Below are 27932 nucleotides of genomic sequence, written 5' to 3' on the forward strand. Positions count from 1 at the left end.
ACAGCTAGAGAGCCACAGATGTCAAATTGCTTCTATATTTAATTTGATACCTTGAGTGAAGCAGATTTTTTTTCCAGTGGAGTTCTTCTGTAGAGACGTCTTTTATTAATCCCAAGATTTCACATCTTTCTGTTATTATCTTAGCAATGTCTCATCCAGAGTATGTAACTACGACAGTCAATCACAGCTCATCATAAGAACAAGCTGTCTGTAGTGATAGGAGGGGGTGATGATTGGTTGCTGTCAGATTAAGTGGATGAGACTTCATCACGCACCACTGTAACCAAGAAATTATAGGAACACATACAATGACAGTGGAGGGAGTCAACAGCCATTGTTTTGTTGCATTCATTGGAAATCATTTTTTTATATGATGCCTTTAAATAATCTCTTTAAAGACCAAATGACCCCCTTTTTCAGTCCGTGGCCAGTGTTCAAAGGAGATTGTGATTTTCTCTATTCATAGCACAAGAGATCAGATGATCGCAGCTTTAAGTCTCTTAAGCGGAATATTAAATACTCTAAAAAGTGAAAAACGTTTTTAAAAATTTGGACAAAAAAACAAAATCCAAAAGTTCAAATCACACCCTTTTGTCCCATTAAAAATAGAAACAATTAAAAAAAAATGCACATATTTGGTATTGCTGCATTTATAAAAGTCTGATCTATAAATATATAAATGAAATTAATCTGATCGGTAAACGGAGTAACAAAAGAAAATCAAACCGCCAAAATATTTAGCCGTCGGAACCTTGCAACTAAATGCAATAAGAGGTTTTCAAAACATTGTATGTACACCAAAAGTGTATCAGTAAAAACTTCAAGGTACAAAAAATAATCCATCATATAGACTCATATCAATAAAAATGAAAATGTTTTGGGTATTGGAAAATTGTGACAAAAGAAAATTATTTTTTTTTCAAATTTACGAATTTATTTTTACCACTTAAATAAAAAATACACTATATATGTTTAGTGCCTGCGTATTTCTACTGACCTGGAAAATCATATTTCCAGGTCAGTTTTACCATATACTGAACATGTTAAATAAACACCCTCCCCCTAAAAAATTGTGGAATTACACTTGGAAATTTTTTCCTGCTTTCCTGTGCATCACATGATAAAATGAATGATGTAATTCAAAACTACAACTCGTCCAGCAAAAAACAAGCCCTTATACGACTCTATTGATAGAAAAATGAAAAAGTTATGGCTCTTGGCAGAAGGGGAGGAAAAAATAAAAACAAAAAAACTGAAAATCGCCCTGGGGTGAAGAAGTTAGTGGCATTTGATGTATGTTTAGGGTTGTCATCTTGTTGCAGAGTAAATTTGGAGCCAATCACATGCCTCCCTGAAGATATTGCTTGATGGATTTCTCAGCATCAAGGACTCCATCAATCCTGACGAAATTCCCAACTTCATTTGCTGATGTGCAGTCCAAACATGCAGGGAACTTCCTCCATTCTTCACTGTCACCTGCAGATACTCATTATTGCACCGCTCTCCAGTATAGATGCTCAAACTGACCAAGATGGCCATTTGCCAAATCTCAAGGATTTTACATGGAAATTTGATTTGCTTCAAAGTTAATAGGTGCACATTGAATGTTACTTTTCATGCTCTGGGATCTGAGTTGCCCGCCAGGGCCGTGGGGAACTCGGTACTTAAAGGGATGCGTCATGGTGGTGGCGACCTGGTCGGTGGCCCTGGGCGCCCATGTTAAAGGGACGGTCTTTAAAGGGGTTAGTTGAATAATAAAAGTTTGTGACGCCACCTGTGGTATCCATTCAGAGATGACCGACGCTGCTTAAAGGGGGCTGCTGGGGTGATGTTATGGCAGCTGGGATGGTATGGCTTCCCACAGGTGAAGCTGGGTCCCCAGGGCTCCCCATGTAGTAAGGACAGGTGGTAGGTGGTGTAGAAATAAACGGAGGACACAGGATTGCAGTCTCTTTACCTCTTTACTGTATGATTCAGGCAGTCACAGTCCAGGGTACCGGATCACAGGTGCTGGTCCGGCCAGCTTGGAAGCATCTCAGGAATCTTGCTAACCAGGTGGAGTTGGAAGCCTTCCTTCTAGCGCTTTGTTGTTGTAGTCCCTTGCTGCCTTAGGCCTCACACAAGGTCCTCACGTTCTCTCTCAGTCCCCCTTTTGGTAGAACACTAACTCGTATGACAGGTAACTCGAGCCTTTATACAGGATCTCTATCACCACCTGGGCTCTATCCGCTACTGTGTCCTCGGGTGTTAATGGTGGACAGGTAACCTGAAATCTAGCTATCGGCCGGTTTCTGCCATGGGGCATGAAGTTACCCCCACAACCTCGGTCTTCCGGCTACCGGTATATGCGCTCAGCATGGAGAAAGTTCAGTCGCAACTTCTCTCTCCAGCTCTTCACTTCGCCTTTGCTCCTTCCTCCCCTCAGTCTCTTTACAAGTTGCTCTGCTCTCTTTTTTCTTCCCAGGAGCTACAGAATCACTCATCTGCATGGCCCCAGCTTTCCTCCCTCACACCTCGCTCTCCTCTCACCAACTGTCTAACTCTCCCCAACTGCCTAGCAACTGCCTAGCAACTGACTCCTCCTCCCGACCAGAGAGAGCAACTCCCCTGAAGTCGGGTGTAGAGCTCCCCCTTCTGGCCTGGAGTCAGAACGATGTTGTATGTGCTGAATACCTGTTAAAGGGAGCCTTCCTCGCTTCCAAGCGTGACATCACTCTCCCAGTGAGTAAAGCAATGGCACTGTAACAACCAGGAACCTGGGGTGTTACAGATCTCTACAGAACTTAGAGCATAATAAACTTAAGAGCTCAAAGAAAAAGGAAAAAAATAATGCTCACCTCATGTCCTGCCATCCCCACAGAACACTATCTAGTCTTCCATGCCTCTGCTTTTCCCCAGTCATGTGCATCAACTTTGGCCTCTTCACTATACTCTCTAGCTTTTGGCTTGTCTAGGCCTCTAATATCATTGCAAACAGTGCCGTCACTCAGGTGACACTCATTGTACTGTCATTTAGGCTTGGATGGCAAGGCGACTGTGAACAGTGATGTCAGAAGCCTAGTCAAGCTGGAGGTCATAGTCTGGAGTTCAGAGGCTAAGGAGGATGCATGTGACGGAGACAGGAGAAAAGAATAGGTGGAACATACAAAATGGCAAGCTGTGGGGATGGCAGGAAAGTGAGGGATGAGGTGAGTATTATTTACTTTTTTTAACCTATATGCAAAATAAAGTCATATATGAGCTTACCATGTCTATATTTTTACACGTCTTTGCATGTCTTTAAGAGGCATCACACTTCCCACCATTCTGAACAAATATCCTACTGTAGTATTCTTTAAATGTGTTTTTTTTCTTATTAATGTATTTGTAATCTTGCCTGAAGAAGGAGCCACTGTGCTCTGAAAGCTTGTAAGCATATTATTTTCTGGTTAGCCAATAAAGGTATCACTCCTAGAATACTTTTGTCATCATTGGGCAGAAAAGTATTCACATCGATCGATCGATTTGTTATTGTACATCATGTCTGTGGGTGAAACTCCTGTTTTGTGCTTCCAACTTGGTAAATAAGGATTGGAGGAAAACGCCACATTCACAAATCTCAGTAAAAAACTTTACTTCTTTATTAATTGCCCATAAGAAATTTAAAAAATTGAAAATTCGGATGGCATGATCTGAATATTCACTGACATGTTTCTGGTATTGCAGCGCCCTTATTTGTAGAGTCACGCTACTTACACTACGAATAAGGGTGCTGAGATGCCAGAAACGCATCAGTGAATTTTCAGACCATGCCATCTGAATTTTAATCTTTTTTCAATTTCTTATGGATAATCAATAGAAAAGTAACTTTTTCAAATGAGATTTGTGTATGTGCCGTTTTTCTCCAATCTTTAAATCATTTGCCTGGCCCACTATGGTTCGGCAAAGTGGCAGACACAACTGGCTGCTATTTTGCTGAATTCGTAGGTAGCAAATTACACAAGTTCTGTATTCATTAGAATATGATTATTTGCAAAATTTGTAAAATTTTAGGAGTACTCAATTCCACTCGAATAAATTTCCTCATCACTAGTGTTGAGCGATACCGTCCGATACTTGAAAGTATCGGTATCGGATAGTATCAGCCGATACCCGAAAAGTATCGGATATCGCCGATACCGATACCCGATACCGATACCCGATACCAATACAAGTCAATGGGACACCAAGTATCGGAAGGTATCCTGATGGTTCCCAGGCTCTAAAGGAGAGGAAACTCTCCTTCAGGCCCTGGGATCTATATTAATGTGTAAAATAAAGAATTAAAATAAAAAATATTGATGTACTCACCTCTCCGGAGGCCCCTGGACATCACCGCTGGTAACCGGCAGCCTTCTTTGCTTAAAATGAGCGCGTTTAGGGCCTTCCATGACGTCACGGCTTCTGATTGGTTGCGTGCCGCTCATGTGACCGCCACGTGACCAATCACAAGCCGCGACGTCATTCTCAGGTCCTAAATTCCTAGAATGAGGAGTTTAGGGCCTGAGAATGACATCACGACTTGTGATTGGTCGCGTGGCGGTCACATGAGCGGCACGCGACCAATCAGAAGCCGTGACGTCATGGAAGGCCCTAAACGCGCTCATTTTAAGCAAAGAAGGCTGCCGGTTACCAGCGGTGATGTCCAGGGGCCTCCGGAGAGGTGAGTATATCAATATTTTTTATTTTAATTCTTTATTTTACACAGTAATATGGATCCGATACCGATTCCCGATACCACAAAAGTATCGGATCTCGGTATCGGAATTCCGATACCGCAAGTATCGGCCGATACCCGATACTTGCGGTATCGGAGTGCTCAACACTACTCATCACTACATGCACAAACTGTAATTTAAGGAAGAAAGAATGAACAAATATACTGAGACTTTCTTAATAAAAATCTGCTGCCATCTACCAGGATGAAGAAGATGAAATGAGGGTGGACATTTCAGTAAGACAATGACCCCAAACACACAGCCAAGGAAACTCCCAATTGGTTTCAAAGAAAAAAACTAAAGTTGCTAGAATGGCCCAGCCAATCATCGGACCTGAATCTAAACGAAAATTTATGAAGGAACTAAAGCTAAAATGTCATAGAAGAAGCGCACGTAACCTTCAGGATGTAAAGAGTGCTTCTATGGACGAATGGGACAAAATCACACCTGAGCAATGCATAAGACTAGTTTCTCCATACAGGAGGAGTCTTGACGCTTCATCACCAACAAGTTCTTTTGTATGAAGTATTAAAGGAGTTGTCCGGTCCAAATCGAAAAGTCTGCAGTCAATCTGTGTGACTGCAGACTTAGGAATCACCCCAGCGCACGCACTGTGTGCTGTGGGGATTCGCCGGTTTCTGAGTTGGGACTGGAGGGTATTTATGAGTTATACGTACTCCCAGGCAGAAGCCGTCTAGTGGGCATGGCCTCATTCCATACACTTGTATTGAGCATGGTCGTTCCCTGTCTAGTGATGCGGCTATCCAGTGGGCGTGGCTGACTAAATGGCGCCGCCTTCCTCTACAAGTTTAAAGAAGCGAGGCCATGCCCACTGGCCAAGAGTATGTAGAAATCACACATACCCTCCAGTCCCAACTCAGAAACTGGCGAATCCCCGTAACACACAGTGTATGCGCTGGCGGGGATTTATAATTCTGCAGTCACACAGAGTGACTATAGGCTTATCGATTTGGACCAGACAACCCCTTTAGCTAAATTTCAGTAAGCATGTCCAATACATTTTCTCTGGGTAATTTCTCATTATTACATATAACTTAAATGATATACATCTATGGTTTGATTTCTTTGCCTGTGTGGATTGGATGGGTTGTTGCCGCCATCTGGTGAGAATTTTACGTCAATGGCACCTTTAGAAATATATTTACTTAGAAAATTGCAGACGCGTTTAATACTTATTTTACAATCTGTATCAGTGTCAGTTCCAAAGTTAAGCGTTATAGTGAAAGAAAATGAGCTGAAAAACTTTAAATGTCCTATATATTATTATAATTTTCATACAAAGAAAATATTTGTATTTATTTCAAAATAAACTGAAGTGTTTCCAGCTTTGTCCTCTATTTTCCTGTTGCACTTGACTGCACCTTTTGTAATTTACTCTGGTTTTATACATTGTGATGAGGCCGTAAAAGCTTTAACAGTGAATCATAGAAGTAATGAGGTGGTGTGTGTTGCTGCCATGAGACACAAGATTATTTACTTCAAAACGCCCCACGGAATTATGTTAATCGACAAGTATCTGCCTGTGTAATAACAATGTGCTGTGGTGACATTCGACATGAAATGATCACAACATAGAAAAACAAATGGAATGACTGAAACATGTTGTTGGGGTAATTGGAGCATTGCGGTAAAAGAATGCTATGGGTAATAAAGTGATGATGGTGAACCTTCCTGTTAGGTCGGGATCACACTTGCAAAAAACTCGCACGAGTCTCGCATCTCAATACGCGGCACTGCCATCGGAACTCGGGACCAGAGTGTATGGCGACATGTATTTCTATGCAGCTGAACGTTCCGGTTCAAGGGGGCGGCGGCAGTGTCGGGTATTGAGATGCGAGACTCGCTCGAGTTTCTCGCACGTGTGATCCCGGCCTTAAACAGTGAACTGGATTCATTATGATTCTACTATCCTAGAGTTAAACAAAAGATTAAATCAGATTTTGTTTAGTGTTTGGTAAGTAATAAGTATGTCTAATTTTACCATTAATGATTTTCTTGTACAATAAAAAAGAATGTAATTTCTTCTGGCCTTTACAATGTGAAAACCAGTCAATACAAGGATTGCACGTGGATGGCAACTGTGTGCTGTCAGTGATTTTCACAGTCCCATAGACTTCCAAGAACGATTGTGAATTTTTGGGAGGGACACACGATGAACATCTTCAAAGACTATATAGAGTATATACAGTATGTTCTATCCGTGAAAAACATGGAGAGAACATGTAAGTGAAAAATAGACGTCTAAATGATGAAATAAATGTTTGACTTCAATAAATTGCTACTGCTAGAAAACAAGAGAGCTATGGAGTACCTGCAGTGAAAACAGCAGGGTGGGTGCAGACAACCATATTTTCTCCCATCCAAGAGAATTGGGGCAATTATGCAAATCCCACTCTGATCAGTCTGTCATCAGAGTTTGATTAGAGTGTGATCATTTTGTATCCAATTCTCTCGGATTCTCTTCCCCATTCTGTCAGTCTGTGGGAATCTGATTGCACTCAGATGACATCCGATGGTTTCCAAGGACTCATTGACTTATTGACGAGTGTGATCTGATAATTGGATCCAACTCGGGCAGGTTGTGATTTTTTTTACTAGGACTGGCTCAATCCGAGGAAAAAAATTGGATATATGCATGGCTCAAAAGAATAACATTGGTCCAAGTGCGATCCGAAGTTTTGTTGGATCTTAGTCGGTTCAAAAATATGGCCAAGTGCCTGAGCCCTTACAATCATTTTAATCATCTTTGGCCAAACACATTAGATAGCTGTTGGCGAATGCTTGTTCAACCCTCATTCACATTCAAGCTCGGTGTGGCCAAATGCTTCCAATAAGTAGAGGGGAATAAGAAGCACCTGTCAGGGTCTTTCTTACTGAGAAAAATAAGTAAAAAAAAATAATAATTTAACTACTTGTTTACTACCCCTCCCAAATACTGCAAGTTTATTATGATAGAATGTAAGCCTGTAAGGGCAGGCTCCTCACCCCTCTGTACATGGCTGTCACTATTACTTTGTTCATTGTAATTTCTACTTGCAATTTGTATGTAAACCCTACTCATGTACAGCCCCATGGAATCAATGGTGCTCTAAAAATAAATCCAAACAATAATAATAATAAAATAATACATTCTTATGGAAGTTCATTTGATACATTTTATACCTACAAAATATATATTATAATATAAATTATACATACAATGCCACAAATAGGTACACAAAAATTACTTTTTTTTCCATATAATATACTTTGTGTTTTTTTTTTTTTTTTTTTCAAACGGAACCCGGCATTAGATTAAAGATAATCTGTCAGCAGATAAGTAATCTAAAGACAGCATGAGATAGGGGTTAAAATACAGATTTCAGCTGTCCTTTTATCAAGCTCTGTCCTGTTGTTTACTTGCAATGATTGTTTTAGCAGCAGGAACTTAGGGTACCGTCACACAGTGCCATTTTCATCGCTACGACGGCACGATTCGTGACGTTGCAGCGTCGTATGATTATTGCTCCAGCGTCGTAGACTGCAGTCACACGTTGCAATACACGGCGCTGGAGCGATAATTTCATGACGTATTTGCGATGTAGAAGCCGTTGGTTACTGTGCGCACATCGTATACAACCTGTGTCACACGATGCAATCATGCCGCCACAGCGGGACACTAGACGACGAAAGAAAGTTTCAAACGATCTGCTACGACGTACGATTCTCAGCGGGGTTCCGGATCGCAGTAGCGTGTCAGACACTACGATATCGTAACGATATCGCTAGAACGTCACGAATCGTACCGTCGTAGCGATGAAAATGGCACTGTGTGACGGTACCCTTATCATTGCTGGGACACAGCAGCTGTGAGCCCAAGAACGACTCCGCCCACTACTGTGATAAGCAGCTCAGGGTCTATAGACATTGTATATGCGGAGCATGGTGTGGACGGTGGAAGCTTTCCCAGCTCTGCTGCATTGCTAAATATAAAAACTTTGATTATGTCAGAATGTCTAAGTGATACAAACTATGTGATACATCATTAGATTCAGGGTCTCTTTGCTTATATTATGCTGCTATCAGATTTCCTCTAATGCTGCCCGAATAAGCTGCGTGAATCAGAGAATTAGAGGCCTGTACTGTTAGGATACTGTGAGGAGATGGACCAGCTGCTGTGTTCCCCTGAAAACATCAATGCTGCTGTGGTATAGAATGTGAATAATGTTTTGTTCCTGATATGTTTCCTTGTGATAACAATTATTAATTGCCTTGGAGGCTGCAATACTAACTCAGGGTTACAAGATGTCACTGTCTAGAAGTAGGTCACAGGTTTAGTTTTGTCAGCAGCAGTGGAACAGAGACAGTGCTAGAGTTAATAAAGGTACAGATGATTGACCTCGTGGAGACCAAAACATCCAACACCGCGGAGACACCATCACGTGTTTCTCAACGCAGTGATCCAGAACACTGCCCCAATATGCAAATGCATGTAGAGTAGCTGCGGAGACACCATCACGTGTTTCTCAACGCAAGCAGTGAATAGCCAGGCCTTTCCCCGGGAAGGAACAACCACGGGAAGGGTAGCATCCGATAAAGGAAAACATCCAATAAAGGAAAACCACCTATGCCAAGCATGGTATCCATCCACAGACAGCTGCTTCGGGGCTAGAGTTAAGGCCAGCCCATTGTGGGAAGGAGATTTGGGAATCTCTGGTTAGTGCGAGGAACTGGAAGAAGTGTTCAGTAAGTCGTTCGGACAAGGAGAGAAGTAAGGACACCCCTCTGGTCTAAGGCTAAGTTCACATTAGTGTTTGGGGGCTTTGCAGAGGGCTGCATATGTCCTCTGCTAAGCCCCGCCTACTTTCACATACTTCAGCATGCGTCCTGCATACCTATCTTTAACATTGGGTATGCAGGACATGCGGATGTATGCAGATGCGTTGTTTTGATGCGCCCGCTGACTGCATGGGAACGCAACAAGTTGCGCTTTGTGCGGATGGCAGGTGCTTCAAAAAGACGCATCCGCATACATCTGCATACATCCGCATGTCCTGCGTACCCAATGTTAAATATAGGTATGCAGGATGCATGCAGAAGTAGGCGGGGCTTAGCGGAAGAAATACGCAGCCCTCTGCAAAGCCCTGGTACGCAAGTGTGAACCCAACCTAAGTGATTGCCACCGAAGTGTGTGTGAGAAAGAGGAGAACAGAGAAGAATACAGACAGAGAAGGAAGACTATTAAAGAAAGGAGCTTGAGTGGTGACCATGAAATACCTCTAGCAGGTGAGTTTGTGAAGAGAACTTTGGTCCAGCACTTTGTGAGAGTCCGTACGGGTCTCCAGGAATAGAAAGTGTCCGTCAAGTCCGAGAAGAGACAGTGCAGCGAGGCTGGGGGCACGTACAGTAAATAAGTTAGTCACAGGCTCTTCATTTAAGTGGTTCCTGAAAAGTGGGTTCAAGATAGTGAGCACAGGAAAGGAGCTGCTAAAGTGTTATATCTCTCTAGGAAGCTTGCAAGTCTCTAACTCTGCTAGTGAGAGGTTTCTTCTACTGTGCGCTGAAATTTGTTTGTTGAGGACAAGCCACTGCTCTGTCACCAAAAGAAAGATGTTTGCATCTCCTGATGGGCTTTGTTGATGACTAAAATGAACAGTAAAGTTTATCTTGCTTTTATACACTGTTGTGGTCTTCCGTTCATAGGGTCGCATGGATTCACAGCCATGCTAAGCGCGGCGGACAAGACGAGTCAGGAGGTGTCCACAGTCACAACAGCAGCACATACAAGCACACAGCCAAAGCAGGCTTCTGTTTTCTGTAACATACTGGGGCGTTGGACTCAAGACACTGGCTCACGGCTACCATCCTGGGCACCGTTGCACTATGTTCCTACAATGAGCCTTTAGTGCGTTATCGATGCTGCATGTTTTTGCTGCATCAAAAATGCAGCGACTTACAGTTCTAGCAAAAGCTGATGGGATTTATAGCAATCTCCTGCCCACTGTGCTACTTGTTAACTTTGCATAAACTGACCTGCAGTGAATTTTTCAAATTTGCAGCATGTCAATTTTTCTTATGCGTATGCTGAGTGGATGTTCCCATAGACTTACATTAGCTGCAGAAAATCCACAGCAAAAAAATGTAAATGCATTTTTAGTGCTTTTTTTCCGTGGTTGAGACATATAAAAAACACATGTATTCCTCACCTAAGTATGTCAATAAAGTTTTGTCAAAGTAAAGAAAACAGGAAGTATCAAAACAAAGCAGCTTTATTAACCCCTTCGTGCCATGCGCCGTACTAGTACGGCGCTGCCGTCACTGCATTAGTGCCAGCCGCAGTACTAGTACGGCGCATCGATCACCGCGGTCTCGCGCTGAGCGCCGCGGTGATCGGGTGCGGGTGTCAGCTGTATATGACAGCTGACACCCCGCAGCAATGCCCACGATCGGCGCTATCGCCGATCGCGGGCATTTAACCCCAATGATGCCGCTGTCAATAGTGACAGCGGCATAGAGGGGGATCGCGCAGGGACGGGGGCTCCCTGCGCTCTCCCACCGGAGCAACGCGATGAGATTGCGCTGCTCCAGTGACCTGGAAGGAGTCCCCGGATCCAAGATGGCCGCGGGACTCCTTCCGGGTCATTTACTGACCTGGCTTGCCTGCGCCTGCAAGAGCTGCTGAGAGCAGGCGCCGGCAAGCCTCTGCTCTTGTGTGTGAGATCGGTGATCTGACAGAGTGCTGTGCACACTGTCAGATCACCGATCTGTGATGTCCCCCCCTGGGACAAAGTAAAAAAGTTAAAAAAAAAATGTCCACCTGTGTAAAAAAAAAAGAAAAAAAAAATCCTAAATAAAGAAAAAAAAAAAATATTCCCATAAATACATTTCTTTATCTAAATAAAAAAAAATCACACAATAAAAGTACACATATTTAGTATCGCCGCGTCCGTAACGACCCCACCTATAAAACTATATCACTAGTTAACCCCTTCAGTGAACACCGTAAAAAAAAAAACGAGGCAAAAAACAACGCTTTATTCTCATACCGCCAAACAAAAAGTGGAATAACACACAATCAAAAAGACGGATATAAATAACCATGGTACCACTGAAAACGTCATCTTGTCCCGTGAAAAAAAAGCCGCCATACAGCATCATCAGCAGAAAAATAAAAAAGTTATAGCTCTCAGAATAAAGCGATGCAAAAACAATTATTTTTTTATATAAAATAGTTTTTATTGTGTAAAAGCGCCAAAACATAAAAAAATTACATAAATGAGGTATCGCTGTAATCGTACTGACCTGAAGAATAAAACTGCTTTATTAATTTTACCACACGTGGAATGGTATAAACGCCTCCCCCCTAAAAGAATTTCAGGAACTGCTTGTTTTTGTTCATTCCGCCTCCCAAAAATCGGAATAAAACGCGATCAAAAAATGTCATGTGCCCGAAAATGGTACCAATAAAAATGTCAACACGTCCCGCAAAAAACAAGATCTCACATGACTCTGTGGGCCAAAATATGGATAAATTATAGCTCTCAAAATGTGGTGATGCAAAAACTATTTTTTGCAATAAAAAGCATCTTTTAGTGTGTGATGGCTGCCAACCATAAAAATCCGCCCAAAACACGCTATAAAAGTAAATCAAATCCCCCTTCATCACCCCCTTAGTTAGGGAAAAATAATAAAATTAAAAAATATATATTTATTTCCATTTTCCCGTTAGGCTACTTTCACACTAGCGTCGGTACGGGGCCGTCGCGCTGCGTCGGCCCAACGTACAGACGCATACTGTGCAAGCGCCGCACAACGGGGGCAGCGGATGCTGTTTTTCCACGCATCCGCTGCCCCATTGTGAGGTGCGGGGAAGTGGGGCGGAGTTCCAGCCGCGCATGCGCGGTTGGAAATGGTGGACCGTCGGCACAAAAAAAGTTACATGTAACGTTTTTTGCTGCCGGCGGTCCGCCACACAACACGACAGCACGACGGTTGCGACGTGTGTCAATACATCGCAATGCGTCGCTAATGTTAGTCTATGGGGAAAAAAGGCATCCTGCAGATGACTTTGCAGGATGCGTTTTTTCGCCAAAACGACGCATTGCGACGTATGCAAAAAAACTCTAGTGTGAAAGTAGCGCTAGGGTTAGGACTAGGGTTAGGGCTAGGGTTAGGGTTGGGGTTAGGGCTAGGGTTAGGGCTGGGGTTAGGGTTGGGGTTAGGGTTTCAGTTAGAATTGGGGAGTTTTCACTGTTTAGGCACATCAGGGGCTCTCCAAACGCGACATGGCATCCGATCTCAATTCCAGCCAATTCTGCTTTGAAAAACTAAAACAGTTCTCCTTCCCTTCCGAGTTCTCCTGTGCACTCAAACAGTGGTTCCCCCCAACATATGGGGTATCAGCATTCTCAGGACAAGTTGGACAACAAATTTTGGGGTCCAATTTGTCCTGTTACCCTTGGGAAAATAAAAACGTGGGGGCTAAAATATCAGTTTAGTGGAAAAAAAAATATTTTTTATTTTCACGGCTCTGCGTGATAAACTGTAGTGAAACACTTGTTGGTTCAAAGTTCTCACAACACATCTAGATAAGTTCCCTGGGGGGTCTAGTTTCCAATATGTGGTCACTTGTGGGGGGTTTCTACTGTTTAGGTACATCAGGGGCTCTGCAAATGCAACATGACACCTGCAGACCAATCCATCTACGTCTGCAATTCAAACGGCGCTCTTTCCCTTCCGAGCTCTGCCGTGCGCCCAAACAGTGGTTCCCCCCCATATATGGGGTATCAGCGTACTCAGGACAAATTGGACAATAACGTTTGTGGTCCAATTTCTCCTGTTACCCTTGGGAAAATAAAAACGTGGGGGCTAAAATATCATTTTCGTGGAAAAATATATATTTTTTATTTTCGTGGCTCTGCGTTATAAACTGTAGTGAAACACTTGTTGGTTCAAAGTTCTCACAACACATCTAGATAAGTTCCGTGGGGGGTCTAGTTTCCAATATGGGGTCACTTGTGGGGGGTTTCTACTGTTTAGGTACATCAGGGGCTCTGCAAATGCAACATGACACCTGCAGACCAATCCATCTAAGTCGGCAATTCAAACGGCGCTCCTTCCCTTCCGAGCTCTGCCGTGTGCCCAAACAGTGGTTCCCCCCCATATATGGGGTATCAGCGTACTCAGGAAAAATTGGACAATAACTTTTGTGGTCCAATTTCTCCTGTTACCCTTGGGAAAATAAAAACGTGGGGGCTAAAATATCATTTTCGTGAAAAAAAAAATATTTTTTATTTTCGCGGCTCTGCGTTATAAACTGTAGTGAAACACTTGTTGGTTCAAAGTTCTCACAACACATCTAGATAAGTTCCGAGGGGGGTCTAGTTTCCAATATGGGGTCACTTTTGGGGGGTTTCTACTGTTTAGGTACATCAGGGGCTCTGCAAATGCAACATGACACCTGCAGACCAATCCATCTAAGTCTGCATTTCAAAAAGCGCTCCTTCCCTTCCGAGCTCTGCCGTGCGCCCAAACAGTGGTTCCCCCCAATGTATGTGGTATCAGCGTACTCAGGACAAATTGGACAATAACATTTTTGGTCCAATTTCTCCTGTTACCCTTGGGAAAAAAAAATGCGGGCTAAAACATCATTTTGTGGAAAGAAAAAATGATTTTTTAATTTTTACAGCGCTACATTCTAAACTTTAGTGAAACAGTTGGGGGTTAAAAGTGCTCACCACACATCTAGATAAGTTCCTTAGGGGGTCTTCTTTCCAAAATGGTGTCACTTGTGGGGGTTTCCACTGTTTAGGCACGTCAGGGGCTCTCCAAACACGACATGGGTTCCGATCTCAATTCCAGCCAATTTTGCATTGAAAAGTCAAATGGCGCTCCTTCCCTTCCGCGCTCTGTCATGCGCTCAAACAGTGGTTTATCCCCATATATGAAGTATCAGCGTACTCAGGACAAATTGCACAACAACTTTTGTGGTCCAATTTATCCTGTTACCCTTGGGAAAATAAAAAATTTTGGGCAAAAAGATCATTTTTTTGTGAAAATTAATATGAATTTTTTTTTACGGCTCTACATTATAAACTTCTGTGAAGCACTTGGAGGTTCAAAGTGCTCACCACACATCTAGATTAGTTCCTTAGAGGGTCTACTTTCCAAAATGGTGTCACTTGTGGGGGTTTCCACTGTTTAGGCACGTCAGGGGCTCTCCAATCGCGACATGGGTTCCGATCTCAATTCCAGCAAATCTTGCATTGAAAAGTCAAATGGCGCTCCTTCCCTTCCGAGCTCTGCCATGTGCCCAATCAATGGTTTACCCCAACATGTGGGGTATCCGCGTACTCAGGACAAATTGTACAACGACTTTTTTGGTCCAATTTCTCCTGTTACCCTTGGTAAAATAAAACAAATTGGATCTGAAGTAAAAATTTTGTGAAAAAAAAGTTAAATGTTCAATTTTTTTAAACATTCCAAAAATTCCTGTGAAGCACCTGAAGGCTTAATAAACTTTTTGAATGTGGTTTTGAGTACCTTGAGGGGTGCAGTTTTTAGAATGGTGTCACTTTTGGGCATTTTCTGTCATGTAGACCCCTCAAAGTCACTTCAAGTGTGAGGTGGTCCGTAAAAAAAATGGTTTTGCAAATTTTGTTGCAAAAATGAGAAATCGCTGGTCAACTTTTAACCCTTATAACTCCCTAACAAAAAAAATTATGTTTCCAAAATTGTGCTGATGTAAAGCAGACATGTGGGAAATGTTGTTTATTAACTATATTATGAGATATAACTCTCTAATTTAAGGGCATAAAAACTAAAAGTTTGAAAATTGCTAAATTTTCATAATTTTCGACAAATTTTTGTTTTTTTCACAAATAAATGAAAGTCATATCGAAGAAGTTTTACCACTATCATGAAGTACAATATGTCACGAGAAAACAGTGTCAGAATCGCCAGGATCCGTTGAAGCGTTTTAGAATTATGACCTCATAAAGTGACAGTGGTCAGAATTCTAAAAATTGGCCCTGTCACTTAGGTGAAAACAGGCTTCGGGGTGAAGGGGTTAAAGCATGACAAGCCAGACAAAAATGCAGCGTCAGAAACGCATATTAAAAAGGGCAAACAAAAGCGCAATGAAAAATAGCAAATAACAATTTTAATAATGTGCAGAAGTTCTGCAACATCAAAAAAGCACCAAAAGCTCATCATGGGAACTTAGCCTTGTTGTAGACAGGTATTTTTCATATTTGTATGTTGTGGTATAGCGACCCCTGTGGCAGATAGGGGGCGCTGTGTGTGCTCCTTGAGATATGCATTGAGGCATGTATATAGTGTGCAAGGACCTGTGGTGATGTCACGCTCACCTGACTAGCCATGTGACAGGTACCTGGGTGTGGTTACACCTATGTAAAGGAGGTGTGTGGAGCACATGGTGGAGTGTGAGTGTTAGTGGTTAAGTGTCCGTCAGGGTGGACACACTTCCGTGTGTCCTGGCAGGACACTGCAAAGTGGCCTGTGTGCTGGGCGGTCCCAGGTGGGGACAGACGTCCTGGAAGCACACAGTGACCATTCCAGGCTGGAGAGCCTGCGTGCTGGACATAGCATGGAGGGTTGGTGTTGGAGGCTCTGGCGAGTGGAGTCGTCCTGGAAGCACCTGGAGACCGTAGACCTGGGAGGTCTGTGTTGAGGACTTGGGACTGACCTGAAGTCAGTGTGAGTGAGAAACGTCTGATGGATACCTCTGTGGAGAAGAGGGATCTGGGAAACCTGTACAGCACCAACAGGTAACTTGAAGGAACCGTGTGACACTGACCGGGGTCAGAGTGAGAGACATTGTGTATGGGCACCTCAGAGGCCAAGGGGTGTCCAGGAACCCGTAAAGGTTGCCAACGGGTAACGGTCTGAAAACCGTGTATAATGCTGACTGGGGTAAGAGACGATCTGTGGTAAAGATGAATATATGCAGACTGTGTTCAAACTGTTACCAGGTTCCTGTGGATGTGGTTTACATTATGTGAAATAAACCGAAAAGACTGTTTTTGATAGAAAACCGTGCCCGAGTGCTTTGATTCTGCTGCCAAGCGAGTGTCCCCCAAGACACGTAGTAGGCGCTATGCTACAATGTATAGAGAGATAGGGATGGGGAGAAGCCAAAAGTGACCTGCCTCTCGGACCAGTCATACTAGTCTCAACAACCCCAGCCACCATTTTAAAGTGAACAGTGCAGTGATTCAGAGGAAAACATATATGGCTGCAGAAACAGAGCTGGGCTATGATTAAAACTGCATGTGGATAATGCAGCATGAATCAGCTGATAGATTCCCTTTAAAGGGAATGTGTCATCAGAAAAAGACTAAGGCCAGGGTCACACTTGCGAGTCTCTCGCATCAATACGCGGCACTGCCGCCGACTCTCAGGACCGGAGCGTGTGGCTCCATGTATTTCTATGCAGCTGAACGCTCCAGTCCCGAGTGCCGGCGGCAGTGCTAGGTATTGATGCTCGAGTTTCTCACATTACACTTGCAAGTGTGACCCAGGCCTTATTGTTTAAATTAGCTTTTTCTGTTATCTGTACTTTTAAAACTTTGCCAATGTTTTTTTTCTTGACAATTTTTTTATTAAAAAACAAAATTAGCGATCTTGCAATTTTTACATTGGCCACTGGGGATTTCTTACACTTTTTGTCCTTTCAGGAAGAGTTTTCAGCAAGCTTCTTATCATCAAAGGCAGGATTACAATGACAAGTCAAGCCTCTATACACAGCTGGTGTCACAGGATCTACCAAACAATGTCTCAGCTGAGCCTGCTCCACCTCCATTCACAATACTTTTGCACCCACTTATTAGGTGGTTTAATACATAAGACAGGGTCAGAAGTCTGTTCACTGCTACTGATGTACATGTGGATTCCCTGAAACAACACATAGCTAAATGGGTTGCTCACTACTAGGATAACCCTTTCTCAACCTGAATGTTTGCCACTGTTAAAATAAAAACATTTATAATCCCCTCCAGTGGTAGCGCCATTCCAGCAGTGTTGGCTTTCATATTCCAAGGGCTCACATGAGGTTTTTACGCCATGCGAGCCCTGAGCCCTATCTTTGCTAATTTCACTGTCCCCGCCTTTGGATGTGTGGACCATCAAAAGGAAGTCAGGGCTACTCCTGCTCTTTGACTTCCTCTTGATATTTGATTTTTCCGAAAGCAGGGGCAGTGACGCTAGTGGTGATTGGGTGCCAGGCTTACAAGACATAACCTCACGTGATCCCCAGGAACATGAGTGCCGACACCATTGGAATGGTGCTGGTATGGGAGGTGACTGAGTATAAGGCCACGTTCACACGTTCAGTATATTTGTTCAGTATTTTAGCTCAGTATTTGTAAGCCAAAACCAGAAGTGGTGCATAAGTTTCTGTTATACGTTTCCTCTGATTGCTCCACTTCTGGTTTTGGCCTACAAATACTGATGTAAAATACTGACCAAATACTGCTAGTGTGGATGTGACCTAAGTGTTTTTATGTTAACGGGGCAAATATTCAGATTGAGAAGGGGTTGTCCTAGTAGTGGACAACCCCTTCTCAAAGTCCTAAAACAGCCCCAGATGCCATTATAAAACGTGCAAGATTTCTATTCTTTATTTTTAATACAAATGTGATACTGGACAAAAAAATTGCCAAATTAAAAAAACACCACAACACAAAAAGCCGATTTAAACAATATATCATATTCTGATGACACTCTTATTAAGTTTCTGGAGCTAGTTGCTAGAATTCACAACCCCTTAATTGCCACTAAATATTATGAAACATAAGTTTCCAGTTCAGTGTTTTGTGCTTAATACCCCTAATGTTAATATATTCACGGATATCAGTATCTAAATACTTTTTTAAAGGAATACTCTGTAATGATGAGTTTTGACTATTAATCTTATACTTTATGCATTTAAGAGATATTTAATATCTGCTGGTATTTGATATCTCATTTTAAGTGGTTTGCAACTATAACTTTCATGTTATTTTATATACGCTGTTTATTTCCGAGCTCACATGCCTGAAGATATACCGGATCAGTTAACACCATTAAATAAGAATTTTATTGCAGCATATGACTCAGATGGCAGAGCAGTCACTTTTATATGACACTTTATTTCTATAGGATTCACAGATATACAGTTACACAGTCTTACAGAATACTATTTATGACAAGTAACAGCCAGATCTAAAGTTGTTAGTGCAATCCTACGGGAAATGTGAATACATATCTCCAGATAAAGTGTTAAACAATGAAAAAGTAAAACTTGTAATAATCAGAAATGACTAATTCTATGACACTTTGGATAGATACAGCATTTGTGAACTTTCATGTTTTAAATAAGAGACAATTCCAATGCATTACCTACATGGTTTTTTATATGAATTGAAACCAGATTGTGATATACAACTTTATAAATAACTTTTACACTATTTTTATTTTCTAATTGTAGATTTTAGCGTTACTTTGTGTGTTTACAATTCAGCATAGTCACATAAGTTTTACTGTAGATACATTGGGAAACGATAGTCTACAGATAGGAGAGATTTTTGGCATGCTCTGTCATCTGTGCAGAGTCATTGCGCAGAGAGGGGAGAAGAAGAACTCCGCCCATTACCTTTTTTTCATAGTCTCATCCTGTGTTATATTTCTTGTCTGTGATGATACTAAGATGATTAAAGGAAATGGATCTTTACAGAACAGAAAGTGGTCAGCTATTGTGCTTAGCGGTCAGAGAAAAAGACTGTAAGATTTAGAAAAAACTCTGCTAAAATTCTTTAAAAATAGGCTTAACCTCCAAACATGACTTAATCAGTAGGTCATTTTCTGATTATATATTCCTATTAAGGACAGGATTCAGATATTGGGTTAAATCAGCAATAGAAATACTTTGAACCTGTGTCAAGGAATTGTACGAACAAAGTAGTGGTGATTTCCTGTGCATTCTCTCCCTACTCCTCCAACGCTGGAGAATGAAGAAATTTATTAGAATAATTCTAGTTAATTCTCATGTATGTGTTGCTAGTAGCTATGCAAATTGTCTCTTCCAAGAAGAAGAGGACTAAAACTCTATAGCGCCAACTGTTGGAGGCAGTGATCCTACAGGTCACTATTGACCCTTTAACGAGCCTTTCAATATGGCAAACTTGCTAGTAGCTAAAAATAATTGTGCTGTCATATAGTTTTATGATCTCATGTTATGTGTTCAGCAAACATAATTTTGTTGAATGGGGTTCCAGGAGGGGAAAATACATTTTTGTGGGTGAAAAGCTTTGTGCAAAATAATCTTCATTAATAATTTTATGTACAAGTACTGATCTTATAACGATGATATGTGTACAGTACAAATATGGTGCTTTGAATTTGGTAATGGCTGTTGGATTAGTGCATCAAATGAACAAAGTGATATTTAAAAGGGATCTGTCAGCAGGTGTTTGCTATGTACTCTGAGGACAGCATAAGGTAGGGACTAAGGCACAGATTTCAGGGATGTGTCATTTATTAGGCTGTTTACTGTTTCCATATAATGAATGTTTTATCAGCAGGAGATTATTATACTGCCCAGATTACCTCCCTCATGTCAAATGGTCCTACTATGCCCCCTTCTCTGATAAGCAGCTCACTGTCAATAGACAACGTACATAAAAAGCTGGTGTGTGGGTGTGGGCAGCTTTCTGAGCTCTGCTACATGCTTACATCTAAAAACTGTTATTCTGTTTACACCCAGTATACTAAGTGATACATCGTTTGATTCAAGGTCACATTTCTTACATTATTCTGCTCTCAGATGTGGTAGCAAAAACCTGCTGACTAGTGATGAGCGAACGTTCTCGGATAAGGTGCTATCTGAGCATGCTCTGGTGCTAACCGAATGTCTTTGGCGTGATCTAAAAATATGTTCCAGTTCCTGCTGCTGCCACGCGGCTGTTCAAATGTCACAACACATGCAGGGATTGGCTGTTTGTTAGGCAATCCCTGCGTGTGTTGCAGCTGTCGAACATTAGCGAGACATGAAGCCGCAGGGACTCGAACATATTATTTGAGCACACCAAAGTCACTCAGTTAGCACCAGAGCATGCTCAGATAACACCTTATCTCAGCACGCTCGCTTATCACTACTGCTGAAAGATTCAATTTAAGACTTCCCCTGACAAAGCCGTACTGGTTACGGCGATACGCGTGGGGTTACTTTCGGGTCCCCTGCTTATGTCCACTTCTGCTTGATCCAACCCTTTTACTAGCCTTGCTTTATCTATCCATTGCTGACAGCGTTCCCCATCATCACAGCTCAGGTTTGGTCCTTTTATGGCACCCTGACTGCAGGGGTTCCTCTTGATGTATTTGCAGCACTGAATGTTTAGACCCTTATTTGGGTCTTCTGGGTCATACTAGGGACTTGTCCTAACTTCATATTTTTGGGATTTATAAGCTATATATACTCCAGGATGCATTGGACTATATTGATTATGAGCTATATTGCTTTATTGCTATTGGGTCGTTATATACAAATTACACCCTGTTGAATTTCATCTATTGCAGGGGGTTTTGAGTGGTTGTTCCTATAAGTTTTTACTTATGCTTTATGTCACGTTTTGCAATTGTGTGCCAATATAGATTATTATTACTTTTATTGATCCTTTTTGGTGTAGTGTGCATGCCTTACAGTAGTGCTTTTCTATCTTGGGTTCTTAGATTCCATTTAAGAGGCCAACACCACTTAATGAAATAGTGAATTAGAGGCCAATGGCACTTAGTAAATTCTGTTAACTGTTGTGCGCCACCGCCAGAAATGTATGTCAGTCAGAGACTGGCATACATTTCTGGCCTAAATTATACCACCAAAGTGGCTTAACTTCTCACGAATTTGATAGGCCGGCCTAGCAATATCCCACCCATTCCTTGCCCATATTGGTGTACAGTGACGTAAGTACAAAATTATGGGCCCGGTGCGAACTTTCAGATGGCCCTCCCCCCCCCCCCCACGCCAAAATATTTTCCTCCCAAATTCATATTTTCCCTATTCATTTTGCACACTATAGCTTTATTGCAAAGTTGTATAACGTGACCTCATACAGACACTTGCCCCATTATAGTGCTCCACAAACGTTATGGCCCCATATAGTGCTGCACAAACGTTATGGCCCCCATATAGTGCTGCACAAACGTTATGGCCCCCATATAGTGCTGCACAAACATTGTGGCCCCCATATAGTGCTGCACAAACGTTATGGCCCCCATATAGTGCTGCACAAGCATTATGGCCCCCATATAGTGCTGCACAAGCATTATGGCCCCCATATAGTGCTGCACAAACATTATGGCCCCCATATAGTGCTGCACAAACATTATGGCCCCCATATAGTGCTGCACAAACATTATGGCCCCCATATAGTGCTGCACAAACGTTATGGCCCCATATAGTGCTGCACAAACGTTATGGCCCCCATATAGTGCTGCACAAACGTTATGGCCCGCACAAATGTTATGGCCCCCATATAGTGCTGCACAAATGTTATGGCCCGCACAAATGTTATGGCCCCCATATAGTGCTGCACAAACTTTATGGCCCCCATATAGTGCTGCACAAACATTGTGGCCCCCATATAGTGCTGCACAAATGTTATGGCCCCATATAGTGCTGCATAAACGTTATGGCCCGCACAAATGTTATGGCCCCCATATAGTGCTGCACAAACGTTATGGCCCGCACAAATGTTATGGCCCCCATATAGTGCTGCACAAACGTTATGGCCCCCATATAGTGCTGCACAAACATTGTGGCCCCCATATAGTGCTGCACAAACATTGTGGCCCCCATATAGTGCTGCACAAACGTTATGGCCCCCATATAGTGCTGCACAAACGTTATGGCCCCATATAGTGCTGCACAAACGTTATGGCCCCCATATAGTGCTGCATAAACGTTATGGCCCGCACAAATGTTATGGCCCCCATATAGTGCTGCACAAACGTTATGGCCCCCATATAGTGCTGCACAAACATTGTGGCCCCCATATAGTGCTGCACAAACGTTATGGCCCCCATATAGTGCTGCACAAACATTATGGCCCCCATATAGTGCTGCACAAACATTATGGCCCCCATATAGTGCTGCACAAACATTATGGCCCCCATATAGTGCTGCACAAACATTATGGCCCCCATATAGTGCTGCACAAACGTTATGGCCCCATACAGACACTTGCCCCATTTGCTGTTGCTGAGATAAAAAAAAAAATCACATACTCACCTCTCCATCGCTCAGGCCCCTGGCACTTTCAATATTCACCACTCCTCGTTCCATTCGCCGCTCCATTTTCCGCCTCCTCTGCACTGACGGGTCAGGCGCACACTAACTACGTCATCGCGCCCTCTGACCTCAGCGTCACTGCAGAAGACTGAGCGGCGGCTGGAACGAGGAGAGGTGACTATCGCGCAGCGCTCCCCTCCCAGTTATACTCACCTGCTCCTGGCACGGTTGAGTCCCTGCTTCCCTGGCGCTGCTGCTTCTTCTTGTACTGAGCGGTCACCGTTACCACTCATTACAGTAATGAATATGCGGCTCCACCCCTATGGGAGGTGGAGCCGCATATTCATTACTGTACTGAGCGGTACCATGTGACCGCTCAGTACAGGAAGAAGCAGCCAGGGACCTGCAGGGACTACGCCAGGAGTAGGTGAGTATAATTAGACAGCCCCCGCTCCCTGGCCCTGCCAACCCCATCCTTGGACCGCCGCATCATCAGGCGGCCCGCTGGCGCACCCCTGTCGGCTGCGCCTGGGGCACATGCCCAGGCTGCCCCCCCAGATACGCCACTGCTCTGACCTGCCGGGCCCCTGACCCGCTCACCCCCCCCTGGTTCCCCGTATCTGCTGCGCACCTTGCATTTATGTGAGTACATAGTTATTGTTCCTAGCATGAGGCCTGCTATAGGGAGTTATTCATGGTCACTCACACATGTGACAGGTTGAGAAACCGGAGTATATTTCCTTGATATCTTTATGTGACTATACGCCCTGCACCTGTTAAAAAAGGCGTAGCACTAGTTATATATTTTATAAGGTAACATTGATAATCAATCACATAGATGTTAATATTAAAATAGGGATATCCTTGTGATACCATTATACTAGTGCGTGCCTTATACTGGTGTAGGGTGATATATAAATAAATAACTAACTGAGCTCCTGTATAGGGTTTCATATCGGGATATATCGCAGTGGATCACATATATGTGATATACAATAGGTGCATGAGCACCAGTATTTATTCTTTGTTAGAAAGCATTATAGCTGAGTTGTTATAAATGGTGGGGTAACCGGTGGGGGTGGGGCCCTTGGTGTTATATTGTTACAGGTTGTAAACTGACAAACACCTGGTGAATGTCGTATTTTTGTATTTTAAATGTCTTTAATAAAGATTTTGTATATTTTATTTATGGACTAGTACATCATTGTTTCCTGCGGAAATTAGGTCCCTGACCCGCCGGGCCCGGTCGCAGCGGTCGCCGCGGTAGTTACGCCCCTGTTGGTGTAGCTGGATGAAACTGGCATCGAAATACCAAATGTGGCAATTTTTTGCGCAATGTCTGAGTTTTGAAAAAATACTATGACTTGTTAAGATGTTTTATGTCAGAATTCTGGAATAAAAGCCTTAATAAATCAGGCTTTATGTTTCTGTACTGTTTATGTTGAAGAGCAACACAAGGATGAAAAACAGTTATGTGAATATGGCCTTAAACATACAATAAAGCAGAGCAGCTGTGCTGTAAAGTTGGTCATACATATCAGGCCTTATTTATAGTGGTGTCTGTTTTGCATTCTCTGAAATATGGACCGTTTTTTTCTTTTCTGTGTGATTGTCAATTTTTCATCTATTTGTTTTTGGTGTGTCATATGTTTTTGCCATCTGTGTTCAAGATTTTAGTTTTGATCACTACAGAAAACGTAAAAAAAAAAAATCAAAACTTCACACCATGTTTCAAAATTGAATTATTGTTTTACCCTACTAATTACGTACCATTGTGGGAAAAAAATCAGCTATGTTTAAGATTCAAAGGTTCAAAAAAGATCTTTCCAGAAATACCTTTCCTAGAAAGATATTTTGCCCGGTGTCATTGACCATGAAAAAGCAAATTTGAACAACTGTATGGCCAATAAGGACTAAAATGTCTATAGCTATGTTGAAACAATGATGGTTCATAAGTAGAAGTAAGAGAATTGATTTGAGGTGAATCAAATTTGCTTAGCATTTTTGTGATTTGCTTGGCACTTTTAAAGTCCCGGAAAGGACTTAAAAAAATGAAAAAAAATATAATACCCATCTCTTTAATGCGCTCACAGATTTCTCCATGTAGCTCTCCACTTATTTCTTTTCTAAGTGCATCCAGTCCTCGTGTGTCTTCACAGTGGTTATCAACACCTCTGGCAATCTCTAGGCCTCATGATGCCATGATGTTGTTAGACTAAGGCCGGTTTCACACGTCAGTGGCTCCAGGATGTGTGGTGACAGTTTCCTCACATACCAGAGACACTGACTCACATAGACACATTAAAATAAATTTGTCTCTGCACATGTCAGCGTGTTTTCACGGACCGCGTGTCCGTTTGCAAAACACGGAGACATGTCAGTGTTCGTGGGAGCGCACGGATCACACGGACCCATTAAAGTCAATGGGTCTGTGTAAACACATACCGCACACGGATGCTGTCCGTGTGCTGTCCGTGTGCGTTTTTCCTGTCATAGGGTTAAAATTGTAAAAATTGTTGCAGCACACGTACAGCACATGGACCCTAAAAGCATACTCACAGACATCACACGGATCCCACACGGATGGCCTACGTGAACACACGGACACGGATAAAACCGGTACTGTTTTCTCCGGTACCGGAATTATCTGGACGTGTGAGACTGGCCTCAGGTTGGGGGTCACACTTGAGAGTGCAATGCGAGAAACTCGCGCTAGTCTCTCCCATCAATACCCGGCACTGCCACCGACACTCAGACCGGAGTGTGCGGCTGCATGTATTTCTATGCAGCTGAATGCTCCGATCCCGAGTGCCGGCGACAGTGCCGGGTATTGATGCGCGAGTTTCTCGCATTGCACTTGCAAGTGTGACCCTGGCCTAAGGGAATGGTAAGTAGATTTTAGTAGATTAGATAAACTGACCTGCGATGTGTGTTTCAAGTCTGCAACATGTCAATTTCTCTTTCGAGTACACTGAGTTTTATGTGCAGATAAAACGTGATATAAGTCATATAAAAAAACACTCAAAAACAGAATGAAAAAAACACAATCTAATTTACCTAATAGGTGCAGAAAATGTGCAAAATCAAAATCTCACCAAAACCTCATAATGGAAGTGTAGCTTTAGTTTACACTGAGTGAAAAAGAAGCACAGTGGGCACAAGATTTCTATAAATCCCATCCGCTTTGCTGGAACTGTAAAACGCTATATTTTTTTATGCAGCAAACATACTCAGTGTCAAAATCTTGCCAAAAACTCATTGTGGGCACACAGCCTAAGGGCTCATCCGTATATAAATTGGACGAGTGCAATTAGATTGCATTCTGACTAATGTTATTTAATAATTCTGTGGTCAGCTATGATTTTTTTCTCAGCTCACTGTGCAGTGCGAGTACCAGGCTGATGTTAGGAGAGGTTATGTCAGTAAGGCTATGACAGTTCATAGCTGCTGAACTGTGGTAAATTTACTAATGTCACTGCTCCCACCCTGAAAACTTACTGCGCAGCATGAGAGCCGGCAGTAAGTTTTTAGGCTGCTTAGCTTTTGCTGGTTATTAAAAGGGGTTTCCCCCCTTTTAATACCCACTAAAGGCTATTCAGACAGCTGTGAGCTCACATGAATTGGCTGGGAAGCTCCCTTGTTATTGGCCCATACCCAGCCTAATAACACCTGCTCCCAGCTGTCTGCTTTGCCTTAGCTGGTAAATATAAATAAGGGGGACCCTACACCATATTAAAATGTATTTAATAACAAGTACAGTAACATAGCAATGCAAGGTCCTGCTTCACTCCTCCACTTGGACCTCCGCCTCCTGGGTTTAAGTTTTATGATAAATGAATAAATTCAATTATTTGTCATATGCACATTTTTTGCAGGGCAAATTTCCTTCTCTTATCACCATTTTTCATGCTATTGCAGCCCCTCTAACCCTAACTATGACCATTTTACAACCATTTTTGAGCAACAAAGTTTGTGCCCCAATTGACTTATATGGGCGTTGGCTCCGGGATCATGTTCAGGTAACCACACCGAACTTTGGACACAGGTTTTGAAAAACACTATGAACCTGAACGTCCACAGGCCAACTCATCCATAAATATAAACTGTATTTATGGCAAATTTTACACAAAGGGAAAATAATAATAATAATAATTAGGGTTGAGCGACTTTTACTTTTTCAGGATCGAGTCGGGTTTCGCGAAACCCGACTTTGTCAAAAGTCGGGTCGGGTGAAATCGGCCGATTATTGCGAAAAGTCGGGGATCCGACCGAAACACGAAACCCAATGCAAGTCAATGGAGAACCAAAGTCGGCAGTGAGTGGAGGACAGGAAAACACCAACAGAGCCCATTTTAATGCCAAAAACATCAATTCTTGTTACTTAAGCTTGTCAATCTTAACTTACCTTATAATAATAGTTAGCCATTGAAAATTTGGAAGTCATTTGGCAACAGTTGTGGGGGGAGTAGGGCTGGCTCAAGTTTTTCATGGGCCCAGGAAACGCGGACTACGTCACGGCGGTGGAGCAGGGAGAGGTAAGTATTTCAACTTTGCAAGTGCTGTGATCCTGAGCAAGCAGGGGGGGCACACTCGTTCGCATTGCCACTGGCACAGGGCCCCTCAAAGTACGGCGTAGTGATTGACGGCGGGGGCGCCTCCCACTGGCAGAGACACTTTTGCGTACTATGAGGGGCCCTGTGCCAGTGACGTCGCCAACGAGTATGACCCCCCACCTGTTGAAGGAACCTGCACTTTCATCTGCACCTTCCTCTTTGTCCCCGTGTAAGGTGGTATAGTATGCGGGAAGGGGAACCAGACTTTCTGCAGGGTCAGATACTGGCTATGTAGAGTGCAAGGGGAGTGTAGTGGTCTGGGTCAATGTACCGGCAGACTCATCTACCAGTGGCTGG

The sequence above is a fragment of the Ranitomeya variabilis genome, chromosome 7 (genome assembly GCF_051348905.1).
Source record: "Ranitomeya variabilis isolate aRanVar5 chromosome 7, aRanVar5.hap1, whole genome shotgun sequence".
Taxonomy (NCBI): domain Eukaryota; kingdom Metazoa; phylum Chordata; class Amphibia; order Anura; family Dendrobatidae; genus Ranitomeya; species Ranitomeya variabilis.